This window comes from Haliaeetus albicilla, chromosome 25 (assembly GCF_947461875.1).
Source record: "Haliaeetus albicilla chromosome 25, bHalAlb1.1, whole genome shotgun sequence".
NCBI classification, from domain to species: Eukaryota; Metazoa; Chordata; class Aves; order Accipitriformes; family Accipitridae; genus Haliaeetus; species Haliaeetus albicilla.
In genome coordinates this window covers 10,077,465-10,098,996 of record NC_091507.1, presented here as the reverse complement: position 1 = coordinate 10,098,996, position 21,532 = coordinate 10,077,465, and the positions used below count along the sequence as shown (strand labels likewise).

At 44.5% G+C, this 21,532-nt stretch overlaps 1 protein-coding gene across 7 annotated transcripts in view; it reads left to right on the top strand.

Annotated features, from left to right (window-relative positions):
* Nucleotides 1–2,553: 2,553 nt before the first annotated feature.
* JADE3 (jade family PHD finger 3) overlaps nt 2,554–21,532 on the top strand; it is a 67,514-nt gene continuing 48,535 nt past the window's right edge. For 2 of the 7 annotated variants that reach the window (XM_069769950.1, XM_069769949.1), the window contains exons 1-2: nt 2,635–2,941; nt 21,216–21,268. The gene's annotated coding sequence lies outside the window, so the exon portion shown is untranslated. Of the gene's footprint in view, nt 2,942–3,129; nt 3,164–3,448; nt 3,708–21,215; nt 21,269–21,532 lie in introns of those variants that run through there. The other 5 variants (XM_069769951.1, XM_069769952.1, XM_069769954.1 and 2 more) reach the window with 5 other exon arrangements.

The following is a 21,532-nucleotide window of genomic DNA, read 5'->3' as shown; positions in this document are numbered from 1 at the left end:
TTGTAAATTCCTTATAGTCTCTAGGTGCACAAGAGCATCTGTACTTCATCCTTTCTTGAGAAAATGTGGAAACTGTGTTGCATATGTCTTTAAAAAGAACAACAGCGTACAATGTGCTTGCTATTTATTCATCTTGCTCGGTGTTCCTATACAAATGCATAGTGAATGTAAAGGAAATTCTGTGTAAATTCTTATCAAATGGTAAATAGTTTGCTAGAAGTTACACAGGATGAGATAATGAAAAATTTACTTGCACATAAAAGCACTTATTGAAATTAGTAGCCCCATGGACTTTCTGCCATGGGTTTTCCTGTGTCACCTATCTTTTGTCCCTGAGCCCACCACATATAGCTGTGGATTTACTGTAGAACTAGAGGTTTGGATGTCATCTTCTCCTGACATGTGACAGCCAGCACAGGGGTGTGTGTGCAGTTCCAGGCATGGGAAATGAAGATAGCTGTGCAACACCTTTCCCGGGTTGGGCTGCATCTGCTCCTGATGAAGTCATTCATATATAAAGTAATCTGGCAGGAAACTTCTAATAGGAATGTTTCCTTCACTGATGGGAATATATGTTCTTCATTGTCCTTCAGAATGAAGGGTACTTTAAACACTATATATATATATCTATATACACACATTCTACTAAGCAGGTTTCATGGACGCACAAAAAACAGAACTTGTTTTAAAATCCAATGAAAATATTGGTACTTGAAAATAGTTTCTGTTTAGTTTAACTCAGTCAGACTTTAAATTCCTTTTATGACTACAAAACAGGTCTTTTTCTATTGCGCGTGGACTTGGTTTTATCACTCTGAATGTTCTTCATTTTGGACTTCAACTCTCTTGTCTAAAAATCAGTGTTGCCTGCCCTGCTGCCTGGACCAGCCGGTTTGATATAGAGGATTCTACAAGTGGTGGTGGTGGTGGGGGGAGCGTTCTTGGTTTTTTACTTGATGTTGTGGTTTTCTGAAGCTGCTCAGTGTTTTCCTGGCAAGTATATATTAATGAACAGAAGCAAATGAGGTGATCGATCACTGGTGCGTGAAGGAAGTCATATGTGTCAGCATCACCGTTTGGTTGCGGTCTAACTGCATTTGTAGAAAGCTACACTTCATATTACAAACAGGAATATTAACCAGCTACTCAAAAGAAAAAAGATTGTATTTTTTGCAGCAGGTAGGAGATCCACGGAAGTCCTTGCCAGCAGTGATTTACAGTCAGAAGCCTACATGGATTCAGTGAAAGCTGACTTGGACAAGTACTTGGAGAAGTGATCTGTTGGGGGTTATTAAACAGACGCACCACATCCTGCTTGGGAAATCTGAGCAAGAAGTAGTTGGAGGCTTTCAGAGTACTTGGGGGAAGTATCTTACTGTGGATGCCCACTTGGGCCAGGAGGAAGTCGATGGGGGGGCCCATGACTTAGTAGAACAGGCAGGAGGCTGTTGAGCCAGATGGAACATTTGGCCTGAAACAGTGCCTCCTTTCTTAACGACCTGTTTCACCTCATCTTTCGGCTGCTGTCTGGAAACACTGTGGAGGTGCAGCTCAGGCACGCCACACTATCGCTGCCACGCTTGCTGCTCACCACTTCGTTTCTTTTCCTTTGTACTCTTTGTTATTATATTCTTGCTGTTTCTTCTCTGTGCCTGGCCTAGAGAGAAGGTTTGTATCCCAGATTTGAGACCTCAGGTTCGATTTTCTTCTCTGCTGAGTCTCCGTGGCCTTTCCGTGCCTCCGTCACTGCGTGCACGAAGAATGGGGCTGCAGCAGCCGAAGGGTGTGCTCCAGATCAATCTCTTTGCGGCAGCCCTTCTGGTAAGGAAGGCAGAAGGGGTTTGCAGTGTGTTTGATGCAAGTGATACTTGGTAATAGCAGTACGGGAAATGTGTGTGGGGCCTAATAATGGAGAAGGTTTGCGGAAATCTTGCTGCTCTTTCCTTTATTCTAACTGATGCTGCCTGCTGTGCTTTCTGTCAAACCTTGTTTCGATGGGGAACTCTGTCAGGGGCCGAACGATTAACACCGGTAGCTGGCTAAAAGCTGCCCTACAGCAGACTTTATGCTCGTCATTTTACAAGTTGTGCCACTTGTGTAAAACGTTCTCAATTCGGTGCCGGCCCGGGTGGGGGTGGGCGCGCGGCGCCCTCGGAAGCTGCTGGAAGGCGGGTGGGATGTGGCGAGGCGCCCGGCCGCCCCTGCCGCCGGTCGCCCAGACCAAAGTTGGGTCTCGGTAGCCAGTGGACGCCGGCCAGGCGCTGCCGCTCGCTTATCGTCTGCCCTGGGCACCTCGAAGGCAGAAGCAACGCCCGAGCGAGGCGGGAGCCATCTCCCGCCTCTCACCCGGTCCCGGGCGCGGTTCGCTCCCCTCAGCCCCGAGGCCCGCCCGAGGGGCCCGCGGCTGAGGCCTGCCTTTCCCTCAGGCGCCTTCCCCTCAGGCGCCTTCCCGCCCGCTGGCCGGGGCGGGGGCCGGCTCCGCCGGCGCAGCTGGCAGGAAGGCCCGGCGCGGCGCGGGCAGGGAGGGAAGGGAAGGGGAAGAGGCGGGGCCTGGAGCCCAGCAGTGTCAATAATACAATAGGGCTCTTGTGCGGCTGCTGCCGCCGGAGGAGGAGGAGGAGGAGGAGGAGGAGTGGCGGCGGCGGCGGCGGCGCGGGGCCGGGGCCTGGCTGCGGGCGCGCCGAGCAGCCGGCACGCAGGGCGGGAGCCGCCGCCGGCCACGGGCCCGGGCGGGCGGGCGGAGGCGATGCGCGCCGGCGCGGGACGGCACCAGCAGCAGCCGCCGCAGGAGCAGCAGCAGCAGCAGCAACCGCCGCCGCGGCGGGAGCGCCAGCGCCAGCCCTGACGGCCGCGGCCGCCCACGCCGGCGAGCAGGGCAGGAGGAGGAGGAGGAGGAGGCGGCGGCGCGCCGGGCCGGGCCGTGCCGCGCCGGCGGCGGGAGGTGAGCGCGGCCCGGGCTGCCCGCATGGAGGCGGGGCGGGGGGCGGGCGCCGGGCCGGCGGGGCCGCCGCGCCGGGCCTGTGCGCGGGGGAGGCGCCGGGCCTGCGGCGGGCGGGAGGCGGCGGCGGCGTTTGGCGCCAAGGCCGGGCGGCAGCAGCAGCAGCAGGAGGAGGAGGAGGAGGAGGAAGCGGCGGCGAGCGGGGGGAGGCGGCGGGTCCTGCGGGTACGTGGGGCGCCGGGGCGGGGGAAGGGGGGCTGCGGAGCCGGGGCGGGGGTGGCGGCCGGGCCGGGCCGGGCCGTGCCGGGCGGGCAGCGTGTGTCCCCCCCGGGGCGCCGCGGCGGGCCGCCCGTCCGGCGTGGGCGCTGCGTCCCCTGGCCGCGTCCGGAGGGAAAAGTTGCGGCGGTTCCGCCGCCCCGCCGGAGTCGGGCCGCCGCTCCGCCCCCGCGCTCGCCGGGCTGCGCCCGCGGGGGGCGGCAGGGGCTGGGCGGCGGCCCCCGGCGAAGCGCCCTTTTGTTCGCCGCAGCCCGGAGAAGGCGGCGACCCGCCGGTGCCCGAGCCGGCGGGGCCCTGCGGAGCGCGGCTGGGCGTGGCGGGCGGACAGACAAGCCGGGCAGACAGACAGACAGCCGGGCAGCCGGGCGCTCGTCCGCCGCCGAGCCCCGCTCCGCCAGTATGTCGAGGAACTTGCTAGAACTGAGTTTGACAATGAAGCGCTAGCGCTGCCCTCCCGCCGGCCCGGCCCGGCCCGGCCCGGCGCGCCGCCGAGGTAAGTTTCACCCCGGGCAGCGGGGGCGGGTCGCACCCCGGTGCCCCCCGTGCGTGTCGGGACGGGAGCGGGAAGGTCCCGGCTTCGGTTCTCCAAACGAAACCTCCCTGCCTCGCACGGTGTTGGCTTTAACGTCGCTCGTCTCTCTGCAAAGGCATGGCTTCGCGTTAGGGACCTTCGGCGGCGACCGACCGGGGCGATTAGCGGCCGGGGATGTGGCAAAAGTCGCGCTCGCGAACAGTTCTGTGGTGATTAGTGGGAGGATTGGGTACAGGGCACCTTAAAATAACGTCTTAACGGGAAGAATGAATGCTGCTTTTTCCTGGTTTTTTAACTACAGTTCTTTCATGAAGAGCATTTGTAGTTATTTGAAGAGTTTGGCTATTGTTTGCAAATTGTTGTAATGAATGGCTATGTACTTTAATTAAAATATCACTAAATTAGCACTGTACTTTAAAGCTGTATTTTTTTTTTTCATGTCCAGGGGAAGGGGGTGCTGGAGACGGCATCCAATTGTGATTAGACATTCTGTGATTAAAATACGCTAGAAACTTGAAAGCTATTGTGCATCTCTGTTAATGTAAAAGAGCCTTTGCACTAAAACTGAAAGATGAAGGGAACTGTGTTTTGTCTTGGTGCATGCAAAATGTTTTATCTGCAGCCAACTTTTTACGTCATGTTGGTGCTTGTTGTGGGCTCTTCTGTAGAGCATCTCGAGCACACCTGCTAATCTCTACAAAGTTGAGACCATATCTTAGCAATGGTTAGATCTAACTTGAAAGTGCAAGAGCTGGATGGGTTTAGAGAGGAAAGGGCGACCTGGATAAAGGCACGTTAGCGTAACTTTCAAGCCTGCCACATTGTTCCTTAGCAGGATGTCAGAAAAGCCTTCCCCTGCACTTACTGAGGAGAGAAAATGAGGTTTGAAGTCACTTTAGTTAAGAAAGTGCTTTTTCAAACTAAAAGCAAGTTAGTGCTTTTAGGATCCAAAGTTTTTTTGGTTTGTTTTTTTTTTTTAAACTGAACTTCTGACCTCTTTCCAGACTAGACATGACATGCCCTGTTTTTAGTGCCAAAGAGGAGCAGAAGAAAGCTCTCTTCTGCAAAAGTTGGGCTTTAGATGCAGTAAAAGTCATCAGAATAATGAGAGCTGTTTCTGTTACCGGTCCTTCATTTGATGTTTCCTCTTTCTAGGTTCCTTTTACAGAATAGGCCTCCCTTCCTCCCCCAGCAGGAAAAATTCCCCTGAGTTGGGTCAATTAGCGCAACTGTGGGTTTTTTTTTTTATTTGCTTTATTCGCATTATGTACGTGTGGCAGGTACCTGCAAAGATTTGCTAGAGAGCTGATGCAGGAACATATGCAGTGGCATTTATTGGCAAGGATGCATGTTCATTTGGGATCTCGTTAAAATCGTGAAAATCCGCTGTGAACGTAAAAGCCTGGGCTAGCGGATCTCAGTGTAGCGTTAGAATAAACCCAGCTTTTTCCTTCTCTGCGGTTCTGTGGACTTCCTCTCCATGGCAGAAAATCAGGAAGTTTGCATCCGAGATTTATTGGGATACCTGAGATTGTTGCAGGCTTTTTCTTTTGGTTTTAACAATACGTGTATGTTTCATAGATCTGGGTGGTTCACTTATGGAGGAGAATTTACAAAGGCTGCTTGGCTACAATTGAGTATTATTTTTACCTGTACAGCTTCATATATGTACATATAGGCAGGCACGCATGTGCATGGTCACTGTAGTAGCTACCACGTGCTAAGTGCTGTAGAGCATTCATCCCAAAGAGCTTGCTGCAGCTGGGCTGTGGGGTGGCTTGACGGGTGACCTGAACTCCTGGCTGGCCTGACGGCAGGTGTCCAAGGCCGTGGTGAACGCGGCTGGATTTGTTAGACCCGCTGGTGAGAAATTTAGTTAAACCCTGTACAAGCTGCCTTGAGTTTGAAACTGATAGCCCTACAATGTTCCACGTGGTCTATTTAGGTAGCTTATTTCAATCTTTGGAATTAATTTCTGACCATCATGCCCCAGAGGGTGAGGAGCACGGCGTGGTGTCTGTATGTTTTTGGTTATCTTAGCGAGACCTGGGGTATATCCAGAGTAGGAATGTGTACCCATTTTTGTAGGCTGTCTTTTATGATCCATGGATGAAAATGTTTATATAAACCTGTGCTTCTGTGGTGTGTCTTTCTCCTTTAGTCCGTAGAAGTCTCCTTTAGAAGTTGGTATGTGGTTTTGGGGGTTCTTACTGAATAGGTTTGATAGTGTAGCATTATGCCCGCTCTTCAGAAAATACAGGGCAATTTAATAACAAAGAATGTTGTATTCAACCGAAATTTAAAAGTTAATATTTTGGTAAGCATGGGTGTCCTTCCCTCAATGCACTCTTACAACCAAAAAATTGCTATTTTGTCTAGATCAGTGGCGTCATTGCTTTTTGGCTGGTGACTTCTTGCATTATAGGCAGAAATGGACTTAGCCAAAACTTGCCATTTGATCATGCCAGCTGAATCTCTCCCCACTCCCACAATTTTTGCGGGAGCTACAGCTAAAGGGACTCAGGGGCTTTTGAATTTCTGGAGAGGGGAACCCTTCCTCTGAAATCATGTGGCGTTTCTCTTTTCTGAAGATCTGAAGTGCTTATAAGACTTGAGGCTTCATGTAATTGGAGACATAAATGCAATTTTGACATACTTTACTTAAAATGGAAACTAACAAGTTAATAATAGCTCTTATCGGGGATATTTATGTAATGGAAGCCAACAGATGCTATTTGCATCTTGAAGAGCTGATGTATAAAATGTTATGTCAGGGCCTTGGCAGTTTTTTTGCTGGCGGAGGCTGGGTCAGGTGGGAGTGGGAGATGCCAGAGATCCGTAGGCTTGGTGGCACCTCTGAAAAGTGAGATAACTACATGAAATGTTGCATTTAAGCACACAGCCGATTTTAACTTAATGCTGCTATTTAAAATAAAAAGAGGGAGAGGTGACTTCTTTTTATATTTATCCATGTTAAATGATCTATGACACCGTTACTTTAAAATTGCTTTTCTTTATACTATCTTGTAGCTACAACTGCACATCTGATGTTCGGAACCCCTAAAAAGTGTGTTAGATAATATTTTTATTGATGCGTCAACTTATTTCAGCTGTAAGGTGGTACCTGCCAAAGAAGTTTAGAAGTGTAACGTGACAGCCTGGGTGTTGACTTCTGCGGAGAGATGTCTGTGTCATTACTAACCACCTCCCTGTTTCCCTGGGCTGTTCGCTCTTTCATATTTATTTACTTCCAAGTTGCCCTTCTCTAGATGGCATCTGAACTTTTCCAGCATTTAAGATCTTATTTCAGTGTGTAGGAGACCAAGAATTTGGGGATTAGGGCAGTCTGGGATGTGTGATCTTGGACCTAATGAAAGCTCCTGCATTTGTAGAGCTATAATACAAGCTTTACTTGGATTTAAAGAAATGGAAGAGACCCTGAGCTGTGAGCACGGCTGCGGAGGCTCCACTGGCACTTGTTAAGTCACCCTGTTCAGAGGAGCAGGAGAAGGTGGGAGGATAAGCTCGTGACTGCTGAGGCTATTTGTTAAAACCTGGATTAAACACTGGGATGCTTGCCTTAGCTTGTTAAACTTTGTTTGAAAACTTTGGAGTGCTTTCCTTCTTTAAAGTACACCTGTTACAGCATTAGATTACAGCGCTGTGTTTCTTGCTTATTGAACTGAATGCTGAACATAACATATCGTGTCATTAATGCCTCCTTGTGTTTTAATTAGAGCTGTAGGGAGATGTTAAAAAACAGGTTTATACACATGCCTGACTGGTTGCTAAACCGAATATGCTTGTCACACGGTCTTGAGGGAATTGGGTATTATTTCACTAATCTACTGTCCAGGGCTTCCCCCTCGCCCCCTTTCTTTTCTTTTTCCTTTTCCCCTCCCCCACTCTAAAAAATTCTTGCTTGAATGTTTTCCGAGGGTCTGTCGTATCCGCTAAAAGCTCCTGACTGCGTGGTAGCCGTTGCTGGTGAAAGGCTCAGGCTCTCGTTCGTGTCCTAGAGAGCAGTTTCGTGCCTGCGCGGGTGGTTTGATGTACAGCAAGTCCAACAGCTTCCGAGAGTTTGGGCTGTGCGGTGGGTGAGTAGACGCTGGGGTGCCGGGGATCCTCCGAAGGGAGGGCTGGTACCCCGCTTGCCAGGCCGTGCAAAGCAAAACAACGGCCGGGAGCATTTATTGCAAATGGTTAATTCTGCGTGACTGTGTTACGAAGTGTTTTCTAAGCTGCGTTTTTAAATTTACAGGTAGTTCTTGTTGTGGAATATGCTGTTGGGTAGATGATCAAGTAGTGGGAGGAAAACTCTTGCATAGGACATGCCTCTGTGCTAAATAGCTTTTAATTGCGATATATAGTTTATCGTGTAATACTGGATGACTGAAATTCTTTAAATGTGCAAATAAATGATGTATCTGCTACAAACGTTAGACAAAAGTTTTTTGCTAAAGATATTTTGGTTGTTAGATTGATGCAGTTTGGTTGTCAGGTTGATACACTTCTGGGTTGATACACTAACATGGGTGTTCACCAGTACCTGAAAATCATAACTAAACTCTGAGCTTTCATTCATACCACTTTAAAAATGTGACTGTTGGTTTAACAGACCAGGCAATTTTTAAATAATTCTTTATTAAAAAGCATGAAGATTATTGAGAAAATTATTATTTTTAATGCACAAATATTTAATTTTCTCCACTTATCAAGTATGGCAGAATTAAATGGCAGCATTTTCTTTCTGCTGCTGCATAGAAAGTCTTTGAACTTGAACCGCTGGATACAAAAATGTATAGGAGAAGGGTGTATCCTGTCAAAGGAGGAAAAAAATGTCCCTAGCGAGATTACTTGCGGTTTTTAATTCTCTTTATTGTTCTGCTTTTAACTGCTTGTATTTCTTTAATACTTTTCCAGTGTTAATTTGCAGGCTTTGATATCAAAGTGACTGTAGAGGACTCATCGTTGGAAATAGTGCCATGTCCCACCTGGGTTTTGGCTTTAATGGTGGGGGGGAACCCAACCAAAAACCTCATGGAGCTAAAACATGCAGTATGCGAGCGATTTATGGAGATGCGCAAGAAAATGGTAGGCTCAGCAGTTAGCTGGTGAGGAGGAGCCTCAGCAGAAGGCAAGGTAGGAGTAAGACGTCTCCCACTTTTATTAGTACTTGCAAGGGAAGAGGAGTAACAATCTTGTACTCCTGTTCCTGCTTTCATGTAAACGGGCTCTTTTCCCAGCAGGTAACTGACTGAAATAGCGATAACAGGTGTTTACTCTGCAGCGCAATATAAACCTTGTTAAATGTTGTTTGATGAGGAGAAGTAATGCTCATTTCAAGCACAGGAAATAGGTTTTTTTGTGTTTTTTCAAGAACTGCTGACTGGTGGTCTGACAAGGGAAAGGTTACTGGTTGTCGGCTTTGACAGCAGTAACCTTGTTTGGGGGAGTTCTAGCAACTCTTCAACCTAATTCAAGAGCAGTTGTGTTCTTTTACAAAAATCAGATTGACTGTCATTTAAGCAACTGAAAGGCAGATACTTAAACCTGATAATGAAGTTGCAGTCTTCCTTATGTTAACAACATAATCGTTTCCAGCGTAGCATGAAATGAGTAATCTTAAGAAGTAAGTGAAGCATTTTGCCTGACAAATTTGAACTTGCAGCTCTGCAACAGAATGTGCTAAGGGTGAGGGAGGAACTAAAAGGTTGGTCTTAATACAAGGTGCTTGTTTATGAGCAACAATATTGTAATGGCTGTTGGCATACATAGGAAATAAAATTCACTCCTGCTTAATGGTGTTGATTCTTCTATGGAAATTATTTTTGCAAAATACTTTGTCCGTGTTACAGAAATTAGTTTTCTGCACTTTCTTTGGTTAGTGCTTCTTCACTTTTTTGGGCCAAAAAAGAAAAGGAAGAAGGTGAAAAAACCTGTGGGATGAAATAATTCCAAATTCTTATATAAGTAGAAATAATGCAAGATGGGTTTGTGTGTTCTTTGCAACTGGTATCTGTCAATTTAGGTGGTTTCATTTTGGTTTTTTTGTTGTTTTTTGTATTTTTTAAGATCTCATACTGAATTTCCCAGTGACATTTTGTGAAAATTTTACAAGTTTTTCTATTCTCGGGTATTTTTCAGACCATGAAGTATGTTAAAGTTGGTAGTGAGCGTATTTTTCATCAAAAAACATTTTTATACACATAGCATACAAAGAGTTTACTTACAGTGGCAATTGAACAAAATTTTGCCAGTGACTAGCAGGTTACATCCATGTATGCTTCTGCAATTTTGGTGGAGATCTGACTTGCTCTAATTGGATCTATACACCTATACAGAGATGAAATAGCTATGGTACAACTGTTGTCAAATATAAAGGCTCTGGCATGAGCTCAGTGAAAGAGGAGGAGGTTAAAAATTACTTTATGTATCAGTACTTAGTGTATTCTCTTTCCTCTATTGCTTAAAACTGAATATATATGGCTCTTTGCTACATCTGACATGTGGTTTTGTTTTTCTTTCTCTATAAATGCTGTTAAACTTCAGAAGGTGGGACGTAAGTTATTAGAAAGCTTGCACTCCTGACAATCAGCTCAGTATCAGTCAGAGCCCCGTGACTCCCATTACGGGATTAATCTGGTTTAAGTGCTGTTTTAGGTCCTTTGTTTGGCATCTTCTGTGTACTTGTTCTAGATTTTCAGAAGCCTCGATATGTAACAGCAAACACGGATATGCATTAAATTAGCTTGCTGAACTCTAATAGCTCTTGCAGGTGGTGTTTCATTCTCTTTTTAAGATTACTGAAATAAATTTGTTTTCTGCACATTTGCTTCTGCATGCTTGACTTCCACATTTCAAACAGTCCACTTCCGAGGTATGAATGGGTTAAGAGTTGGAAAAAATGTCTAAACTAAATTAAAAAGGGAAAAAAAAAAAGCCGCCTCAAGTCCACATGACAACTTGAACGTGATTAATAGTTCCCTACTTATCTCCCCCAGCCATGTCTTTGATGCCTTTGTAGTCTCCCGTTGGCTGTCCCCTCTTCTTTTTGCCTTGACTTCCCAACTTTTTCCTTGTTATTAGAGAAAATGGCATTTCTAGTGAGTGTCTTGCAGTCTTCTTGGGACCTTATAAATCAGCTAGGTCAAATTAAATTTGTCTCCTGTACCAGACTCCAGACAGTATGGACTTCCAGATTATTTGCAGTCAGCCTAAAAATATTTTGGCAGACCTTTTGGGATTTTTTTTTTTTATTATTTTTATTAATAAGATTTGTGTAGGTTTGCTAGGTATGATAAAGAGGGGCTTTTCCCTCATCAATGTTTTTTTTTTTGTGAGGTGTTGTTTTTTTGTGGCTGGTACATTTGTGTGGGTTTCCATATGTGTATATATAAAAGCATCATCCACTGAAAAATCAAGTTGTATTTTTTAATATTCATAGAACATAAAGCGTTGATGTTATAACACTTTTTTTTTTCAGTGAACGTTTGTATTGATGTGATGAGTATTTGGCTTGTGTATTTAACAAAAACTGTGCTCTTATGCCTGTACATATGTAAGTTGTGCTTGGTTAAGCAAGTTGAATGCGTGTGTTGGACTTAAAGTAAATACAATTGCTGATGTGTGTTTTGTACAGATAATAAGTATGTTTCAAAAGCAAACTTACTTTTATGTATCAAGAGGAACCACTGGAAAAACAAGACAGTGGCAGAGCATTGGTTTAGTGGAGTAACTTTCAAAACACTTAGAAGTAACCAGGATGCACTTGTTCTCAAATTCTTTTCTAACCATTTTCTACTCTATGATTTTTTTTTTTGTCAAAATGCTTTTTTTCTTTCCCCCTTGAAATAATTTTAAGGAATCTATATTAAGCTCATTCTACCAAAGAAGCTAGCTTTTCTAACGATTTGAGGGTGTTGCACTAATGTAACTATGTTATAATGATCAGACTGGTCATATACGTTTAATTCTGAAGAAATGGCATTAGTGTCAGCCCTTGCACGAGGACTGTAGAAGTTGAGCCTGCTTCGTTCCTGTACCAAACTTTTTTGGCCATAATAAAGCATCTTTAGATCTATCTTTCAGAGGTTTTAATGCCACATTAGCGTACTCTGTAGCACCTCTGCGTCATGGTCTCTTATAGGCTCATCGAGATTTAATCAGTCCGTATTGTGCGTTTAACTGTGTGATGGTAGTTCTCAAAGGAGAACAAGCTAAGCTCCTGTGTATACTTTCTCTGTTGAGCTTTCCAAGACTGACAGGATTATAGAAGTATTTGTCCTTCAGGTAAGCAGAAATGATGTAAAACTTTCAGGGAGCAAACCTGTTAAAGCAAGTTGTCTTCTTTTTCTTTCTTTTTTTTTTTTTTTTTTTTCCCTTTGGGTCATTGATGAGGTTTGGCAAGTGTAGCACAGGGGACCTTGGTGTCATTTGTGTACCCAAAGTGCAGAAATATCAGTGTGTTGTGAGGGGCAGCATTACCTGCTGTCCTCAGAACTGGTGGGAGCCTGTTAATGTGAGTGGCAGTCTCTGTCTCATTTAACCCCTTGCTAAACAATGTCAAAAGCTTTGCCTCCATAAAGGCGACAGCTTTATATAGCAGAAGTCTTACTTTAATAAACTACAAGAAATCATAAAGGTCTTTATATTTATAGGCAATTTTATTAAAGGTCACGTTTTTCCTTTTGACAGTAAGCTCTTCTGGCAGTGGGTGCTTTTAAAGGAATAGTTCTCTTGCATTACAACTTGATCTTGCAACGCCCTGCCCCTTCCCCAACATGTCTGCATCAGGAGATTTTGAGAAGAAATAAACTCAGATTTGTCACTTAGGAGTTAGGCTCACAGGTTTATCACATAAATGCCTTGCTAATTTCTGGCTTCGTTTTCGCACTGACTTTAATTCCTATTGACTCCACCGAGGCCAAAATTTCCCTGCTTGTTTCTCGGAGCTTGTCATGTGTTTTGTCTGACTGAGTGGGAATGGCTTTGGAAGAGGATTAGTTAGTTGACACAGGTTGCTCTTTCATAGCAGTAAAAAAATTCCAACCCTTTCCAACCATTTCAGATCATTTTCAAGGAAGAATTAATTTCTGGTTGCTGCTATGGAATTTGCGGCCACAAAGGTTGAAGTTGATGAAGTCTTGTTTACTGTGTTTTCATGCCTGCTGCTTCATTAATTGTCATTTGATTGCGCTCCAAGCCTTGTGTTCTGTGGTCTAAGTGCAAAGCTTGGGTGCTTTATTTACTTATGGGGTTTCTTTGCAGGGGGAGGTGACAGTCTGAGTGCTGGTGTGATGATCAGATGTCTGACCAAGAAAGAACAGGGGGCCTTTCCTTAGGAAATCTCACAAATACCAACGTCTCAAGTTTGATGAAGGATGTTGCAAGTACTTTAAATCACTGTGATGAGCAAATGAAGTTAACGCTCTCTTACTTTTCTCTTGCCCTTCTGTTTTTTGTTTGTTTTTTTTTCTCTGGGAACTGACTGTCATTCAGTTAAATACTGACTAAGCCTTTTGATATGAGGTGAGCTGTTCATGAGGGTGATTTTTCTTTGAGTACTGAGACCACCTTCAAGACCGGGAATATTCAGTATGTCCACACTACTTTAAGTACTCAGATTGCTCGTACCCAGAGCAGTTGAAGAAAGCGCATGATCTGTAGCCTGTATGAACCCCTGTGTTGCACACTGGTGAGCATTGCAACTTAATGTATCCGGAAAAGGAGACAGGGTCTTTTCTTGACTGCTGCCATCCAACTGTGAGTGAGCTTTCCTCCTGTAATTCAGACATAAAGTATTCTTTATCTTTTCTTTAAAACTAACTGATGTCAATCAGTTGTGGGTTAGTTTTGTTTTTTTTCTACTTGGCATTGACCATGACAGGAACAGAGGCTGATCAGGCTCATTTGTTTCATGAAAGCTGGAGGCTGAGGCACGAGCTCCTCCTGACACTGCCTAGCAGTTGGTGGCCATCCTGCGAGTAAATGGTTGAAGCTAAATAGCATGATGTATATTAGGAAAAGCTTGCACAGTCTGGTCTTCTGGTGGAGTAGTGGGGATGGCCATGAGTGCTTGTGTGCTCCAGGTAGGCAGCAGCAGAGTCCTGCGAGGAAAAGGGGTTGAGGGAAAGGGGCCAGGGTCTGATAGCTGGGGTTGGGAGGGAGGAGGTGTTTGGGGCTGAATTTTAGTGGACGGAGAGGAGGGCTGGGAAGGTGGTAAGGTGCAGAATGAGGGACAGCCTTTGCAGGTGTGGCACCTGCTGAGGCTTTACATGATGCTGAACTGGATGCCTGAAGAGTGCATGTGAGGTGAGGAGGAGGAAAGGTCCAAGCATGGATCTGATTCCCGAAGGTATCAGTTTACAGGGCTGCAAATCAGCGGTTGAATCCATGAGAGGAGAGATTTCTGGTGTCATTCCCTCTTCGGTGTGTGAGCTGGCTGTCCTGAATGTGCTGGGCACTTTTGAGTCCCACTGTAAAGACCTTTTCATTTGGTGCATGGGGAGTTGAAGCCTTACGGGGTTTGTTGTTTCTTATTGTTCCGGAGCCAGAGATCTAACTTGAAGGCATTGAAGTACAGTTTGGTATTACTTCAGTCCGAAGTCTAAATCTGGCCCTTCATCTTTTATTTCGTCAGTGTGTGGGGGATCCGGCAAGAAACACTGATGCTGCTTTTAGAATTTGTGACTCTCTTGTGTGTGTGGTGGGGTCATGGGACTTGCTGCAAGTGGATGAGAATGGCATGGCTGTGTCATCAGAAACATAACATCTGTTACCATACTTTGGAAGTTCTCACACTTGGTGAACCATTTTATTTTTTATTTTAAGATCTCCACTAAAGATATCTATAACTGTCCACAAATATAGTTGCATTAAATAATGGAAATTAGCTATGGGAAAAGATGCTTCTAGGTCATCTAGATTATTGCTTCTGAAACGTTCACTTGAACCTCCCTTCAGAACTTAACCATGAAGCAGTACTGCCATTGCTCAGCTTTAGGAAATGCACACAAGCAGATCTGTTTAGGACAGGATGTACAAGTTGAATGAGGTGGGTTGACAGTTAAAATCCGACGGGCCAACATGTGGCTGTGGCTAATGGCAAGACTTGTAGTGTTGCCTTTCCTCAAGAACTGGATTTATTTTTTTGGCTCTAGATCCTCATAAATAACCTGGGTTTGCTGGTCTGTGGCTCACAGCCCCCTTCTCTAGCTCCTGGTAGTAGCTAGCACCAAAATACATTTGTTACTTCTGTCTGTACCCTATTCCAGGCTTCATGGATTCAGGAACCATCCTGTCAGTTCCTGATACTTTTATCCCAATTTAGCTCTTCTACTGCAGGCTTCTGCCACATGCATTTGTGGTCTCTTTCTGCTACGCTTCTCTGCATTGCAATGCGACCTGCTGCAGGGCATACCCACTCCTCCGAGAGGGATGCATCCTGCACCAGGCTGAAGTAATACATCTCCTTAACTTTTGTTCTGAAAAAGAGGAGCACGTACGTAAGTTGGTGTGCAGTGACTGTCCTTAGGTGCAGTTGTAGTATCCCTCGGCACATATATATCCCTCAGTCTCTGATGTAGGGAGGAGAGACGTAAGGGTGGAATAGCTGCTTGGGATTGCTTTGCTCTTGCCAACACACAGCGGTATGCACGTGTGCTGTGGAGTAGCTGATGCACGGTACTTGCTGCTCCACAGCAACATGTCTGTGTGGCTAGGTGCACTCCTCAGTGCAGACAGGCCAAACAAACCACTTTGTGCAGTCCTCCTCTTTATACTTGGGTCCCATTTGTTGTTGCCTTGCCCTCGGGCTGGTTTGAGAAACGCTGAGCTGGAGCATGTCGTCTTGGCAGTGCAGTCTGCCAGGACTCTTGTCCAATCTTTGTTTAAAACAAACGTCAAGAGCTGCAGCCTCGGATTCTTCCCCTGGGGACATGGACCAGCAGTTCTGACTGTCAGGACGTTTCCTTAATGCTAAGCCTAAACTTTTTTTTCTTAAATTTATCCCATTACAGCTGATCTCTTACAGACTCACGCCTTTGTTTCACTAATGTTAGTATCTTGCCGGTATATGAAGAATATAGACAACCTTGTGTGCGCCTTAGGTTAGGTGTTTAAATTAAATCTTCCCTGTATGTTGGTCTTGGTAGCTTTTCCCTGTAAGGGCAGTTGTTTCAGCCCGACTTGCTTTTTTGCATGTATGTGTTAATTATATGGTGTAACAAGTAATTTCAAGTAACGAATAAGAAGTTTTGAGTATTTTGCAGAATGGCTGGCGCTACACACGTGCTAAATAACTGCTGCGTTGGGTCACCATCCGAGTGCCTGGGGGCCCTGGACTTCAGAGTGTTTCATAAAATGGCTTGATGTTACTTGTTAGTTGCCTTATGAAACCTATCCTTCTAGACATCCTGCTGCATTGTTTGTCTGAAAATGGGGTAAGCCACTGTGGGAAATTGTTCTCCCAGCAAATTTTAATTGGCTGCTAGGAATTACTAAGTCAGTGGCTATTATTAAGAATTGGCTTGTTGCTGCGTAAAGGTGTAATGAAATATTTTTGTGACGGTGGAAGGAAGTGAAGGTGCTAGAGAGTTGCAGGCTTTGCTAGGTGCTTTCTGTGTCTCTGACCTACCTTAAGGTGAGATGGACTATCTTTAGATTTTTACAATGAGGTTGTGAATTTATACTGAACTATACTTTTTTGGGTAAGCCAATGTGGAAGAGAGGTAAAAATCAAGAAGCTGCTGAATACTCACTGTAGTTAGCACTGTTAGAAACTTGTGAAGAAGCAGCGTTGGATCACAGTTTATTCCAAGCAAAATTCCAAGCCTGTTTGTTATGAATGCTTAATAAGGATTTTAGAAGACTTTTCTTGAAGCTTAGTGACTTTTTCTTTTCTACTTCTAGTCCCCATAGGATAAGTATTGCCTGGAAGTATCTCTTCAGTTAAATACGCTGGATACAGTTTTGGTATTTGGATACTTGTTCCTATTATGATTTTTCCAGAACTGTAAGGGGAAGAGTACCATTACCTTCTGGCTTCATACTATAATTTATTTATAATCTCGAAAACTACTGGCTTTATTTCCTATGCTGTCTTGGTAGTATTAAAATCTTGATCTGCCTTTTGTAAAAGGTCTGTGTAATGATATTGGTAGTCTATGGGGAACTGGCTACATGCATTTGATATCTGAAACAGTCTGTAAAAAAATTGGAAATAATAAAATGATTTTCTAATACCTTTCCCACAAAAGCAGTTGTTTTATCTGTGGGATTATTTATTGTGAAAGAGATGCGAAGCATCACAAGACCAGCTTTCTAATTCAGTCTTCAAAGTCATTTGTGAGGTGAGAATTGCACAGTAGATGATGCAAGTTATCAGACAATGCATGTTATGAGAAGCGAGCTAAGGAAATGTGGATTAGGTGAAATGCTCACAGGAATGTTTGCAGCTGCTTAGAAAACTGAGACGATATTTACTTACTAGTTTTAAACAAGACAGGTGAATTTGGTGAGATTTAAGTGGTCCCTCCTATGTCCAGTATTAATTAATATTTGCCATTAATGCTGTGGGTGAAGGAATGAGGACTCTGCTCATTAAATACCCGGATGAAACTGGGTGGAGCTGTGTGCCTATTTGAGGAGATGCTTTGAACTTGGAGTTATTTTGAGAGATTGGAGAAGGACTCTGGAAGGAGGGGTTGGACGGGGCTGAGGGGCAGCTCTGCGGCAGGAGGGTTCAGCTGCACACCTGCGTAACACACACATAACTGCTCACGGCCGGGACGTGGGGCAACGGAGTCATGCTGTTGCAAAAGCAAATGCACTGGAGTTTGTACACAGAATTATTATCCGCGGCTCACATGGCAGTAAAGGATGCTTTTCTGTAACAAGATGAGAGTATTTTCAGTGTCGGGAACGGTTCAACCGGAAGACTTCGCCCAGATTTGGGCATCACAACCTCATAGTGGTTTTGTGTGCCAGTCTTAGAAAGGGTGGTGGAGAGTAGCAACTAGAAGGATCAGAAATGTAGAAAGCGTGGCCTATGAGCAGAGCGTGAAAGAACTGGGTTTTATTTATTCTGGAGAAAAGACTAGGACGTATTAACAGAAGAGTTAAGTGTAGTGTTCAGACATGAAGTTAACTGTGTAAAGAAGAAAGGGATGAACTCTTCAGGGTCCAGTGCAGAGAGAGACCTGGTAAAGGGCTTGAGCTATGTCAAGGGAGATGGATGCTATGTATGCTTTAAGTGCCAGGACAAGCTTTCTGGCAGTGAGGGTCGTGCAGGGTGGAAGGGGCTCACCTGGAGAGGCTGCAGAGCCTCTGTTATGCACAGTCTGAGCTCTTGGTCCTATCTTGGTGCCATTTTCCAGGACCCTGGCAGATCTTTTTTTTCTGTGATTTTTTTTTTTTTTTTGAAAATGGCAGTGCAGCATGTGGGACAGTTAAGGAGAGAAGCACAAAGCACTGTTTTCAACCAGCACAATTCTTGTTTTGGAGGCTTGGCCGTTGGTAAGTACTATGGTAAATTACAGAGGGAATGATAATATAACAGTAGCGATAACTGCAAAAATAGGTCTTTGTTCCAAATGGCTTTCTGTTGTTAAAAGTTGTATTTTAAGAAATAAATCTTCCAGATGCTTTTTTCCCCTGGTGACGCTTAGTTTCCAGGCAGTATTTATGAAAAGCTACTGTGCGTTTCTAAGTTTTGTTTTCTGTGTCTACATTTTCCTTTAGCTCCTATAAATTTTTTTTTTCTTTTCTATTTCTCTGTGCTACGGTTTCTGTTGCTGCCCCATTGCTTTTTCAAATGCACCCAGGGAGTAGAAATGCGGAGTCTGTTGGCACAGCGTGTGCGGAGAGGAGGGCAAGTGTCTCTTGTGATTTCATTGCCCCGCTCCTGAACTTGCTGCTGATGGGGAGGTTGGGGGGTTGCACCCTTCCAGGCTGGGGAGCACTATTCTGGTTTTTTACCTACTAGCAAAGAGCCCCTTGCTCATTAATTTGAAGTGAATGAATTTAATGTTTCTGAATCGATATGTTAAGACTGGCTTTCAGAAGAAAGAGGGGAGCGGTATTTTGTGGGGACAGCTGTATCTTTCATGCAATTCTGTATATTTGTACATGCTTGTGAAACAAGTTGGGACTGAAGATTATGACTGCATAGTGTAAGGGTTAGAGAAAGAAAAGATTTTTAGTTGAACCTTTTTGTGTTTCAGAGTTCATCTTGGCATTTAACTGAGCAAACAAATGTGTTTTTAATGAAGAGTTCAAAAATATATTAGTTTTGTGGTTCAGCTGGGAGGCAAAAGCTGTGGTTTTGTTCACACTTAAAAGTTGTAGGCTGTGTTGCATTTTAATGATGCCATTTGAGCTGCCATGACCAGGGCTCTGCTTGTGTTCCTATGGAAAACTTACATTAAAGGGGTTCAATCGGGACACTAAAGAATTATCCCATAATGAAACATCTCATAAGAAAAATTTGTTCAGAGTCACGTTTGAAAAATTGATCCAGGCATTTATTCTTTTTTTTTTTTTTTTTACTTAGTCTCTTCCCTTGCCCTCCCTTCTCCAGTGCGTTTTGTGGGTGAGGCTCTTGGCATTTCTTAGCTGGCGGGTAGAGGCAGCGTTAGTGCTGGGGTTTTGCGGCAGAGCAGCAGTGGGCTTTTAAAGGGAGCCCCTCCGGTCACCCCCACTCGCTGTGTGTCAGCTCGGCACACCGTATTTCTGCTGTGCGAGCGCTGGGTCGCTCTGGAAGGAGACTGGAGGCTCCCATCGATGCTTGTGCCAAGTGCGCTTCGTCTCCTGCTCACGGGCCCTGTGGATTGCTGCAGGCCATGTGTGTGGTGGCGGCGGCGGTGTGCATCTGCTTATCTCAGTTAAAAACCCGACCCACGTAGCGTGAATCATGTTTCGGCAACCTTGGCTCTGGTAGTGCTTTGATCTACAGATCTTCTCCTGTTGCTGAAAATTAATTGCTTAATGTGGGGTATTAGCCAGAGACTGTCAAGGAGATGGGAAGAGGAAACTGGGACGATTTAAAAAAAAAAAAAAACAAACAACAAAGCCAACTAAAAAACCAAACAAAAAAAATTCCCAAACCAAAAAACTGCAAAGAACGAACCTTAAATCAAAGAAAATTAACATAGTCAAAACTTTAAAATTTTGTAAGGTCGACATACAGGAGCTATAATATATTGTGTATTCCCTTCTCCTCCAACCCCCCCCCCCCGCGATTGTAGGAAACGTTTTCCTTTGATGCCGCAGCCTAAGTTGAGCAACAATAGTTCTTAAGTAATAGGGTCTGTGCCACTCCTCAGTGGATGGGTGGTAGTATCCTTTTCTTGTACTGCAGATGGGTGGAGAAGCAAAAATGTTACAGCATGGTGCTGACACTTTGGCCAGAAACTGCCTTATTTCAGTTAGAAAGACATTGCCATCCCTCCCCTCCCCCTTTTTATTCTTTTTCTTCTGGCAGGGTATGCAGTTATCGGTTCCTCGGTTTTTACTTGAATTTCTGCTCTCTAATACTTTGTTCCCCAGCTCATAGCGGTCCTGGTTTTGTTAGCTTTTTACTCGAAGGCATGGAGTGGACTGCCTGCCAGGGCAGACCCTGGTCTAACTGCTGACATCTCCAAGGAGTGCTGCAACTAATCTGTTGGGTGGAACAACTTTAATGCTTTTGCCATGTCCATTACAATAGGACACAAAACATACATGTGCATGATCCTGCAGGAAGGGAATGTGGGCAGTTGGTGGAGAGAAAAATTCCTTCTATTCCCATACTTAATGTTGTTTAAGGCTCAGGACTAGATTAAAAAGGGAGAGTAAGCAGAATCCCTGCCAGGGAAGCTGAGCTATCCAGGATTGTCAAGGAGAGGTCTGAAGGAATGTCTCGAGGAATTAAGGCAGGAGCCACACGGAGCTTTCCCTCTATACTTATTTTTTATTTGCCCTCCTATGAATTTATAGGCATGCTCGGTTCATAGAAGACCCTCTAGAAGGAAGAAAGCATCAGTGTATTTGGAGAAATCATCCCCTGAAAGTCAGCTGAATAAGTGTGCAGCTATTTGACCAATTTTTTTTTTTTTTATTCCCAAAACAGGATAGTGAAAATACTAATTAAAGTTTCATTCTGTTGGTATTGCTAAAGTTGGTTCCCATTCATGTTAAGAGGATGGCAAAACTGACTTTGAGATTATTCTTAGGAATTTACTTTTAACTGTAGTACTTTGTGTATTTATATTGTAGTATGTGTACATACAGCTGATGCATTTCATTTTTCCATATATTGAGAACTGCAGAATTTAAGGCTTTGTATTATGGATGTATTGTTTGCTTGGGAAAATTGCAATAAAAATATAATACACCCTTCACTTACTTGCCAAAATTAAATTGTAGCTCAAACATGAAATGCCTGATGTCACTCCTACTACCTAAATAGCACTCCTTTCGTTTTTTTAGGAGCTTGTGATGTCATCAGCTGAAGCGAAAACATCTACCTCATGACCTGGCATGTAAGTGAAGGAGTAACTGATATTTAAAAAAAAAAAAAAAGTGTGTGTTGGTGTTTACAATGTGTAAATTGAACCTATATACCTTCAACATTCAGATATCGCCTTTTAAATGAAAGCTTTGTCGATTTTAAAGAAATATAAAGTCTTTTAAAGGAGAGGAAGTCATAAAAGAAGCTGTTAACAATGAGGTTCCAGCCTGCAGAACTCCTTGTAATCATTTCATTTAAAATCTATCTTGATGTATCCCATAATACTTGGAAGGCT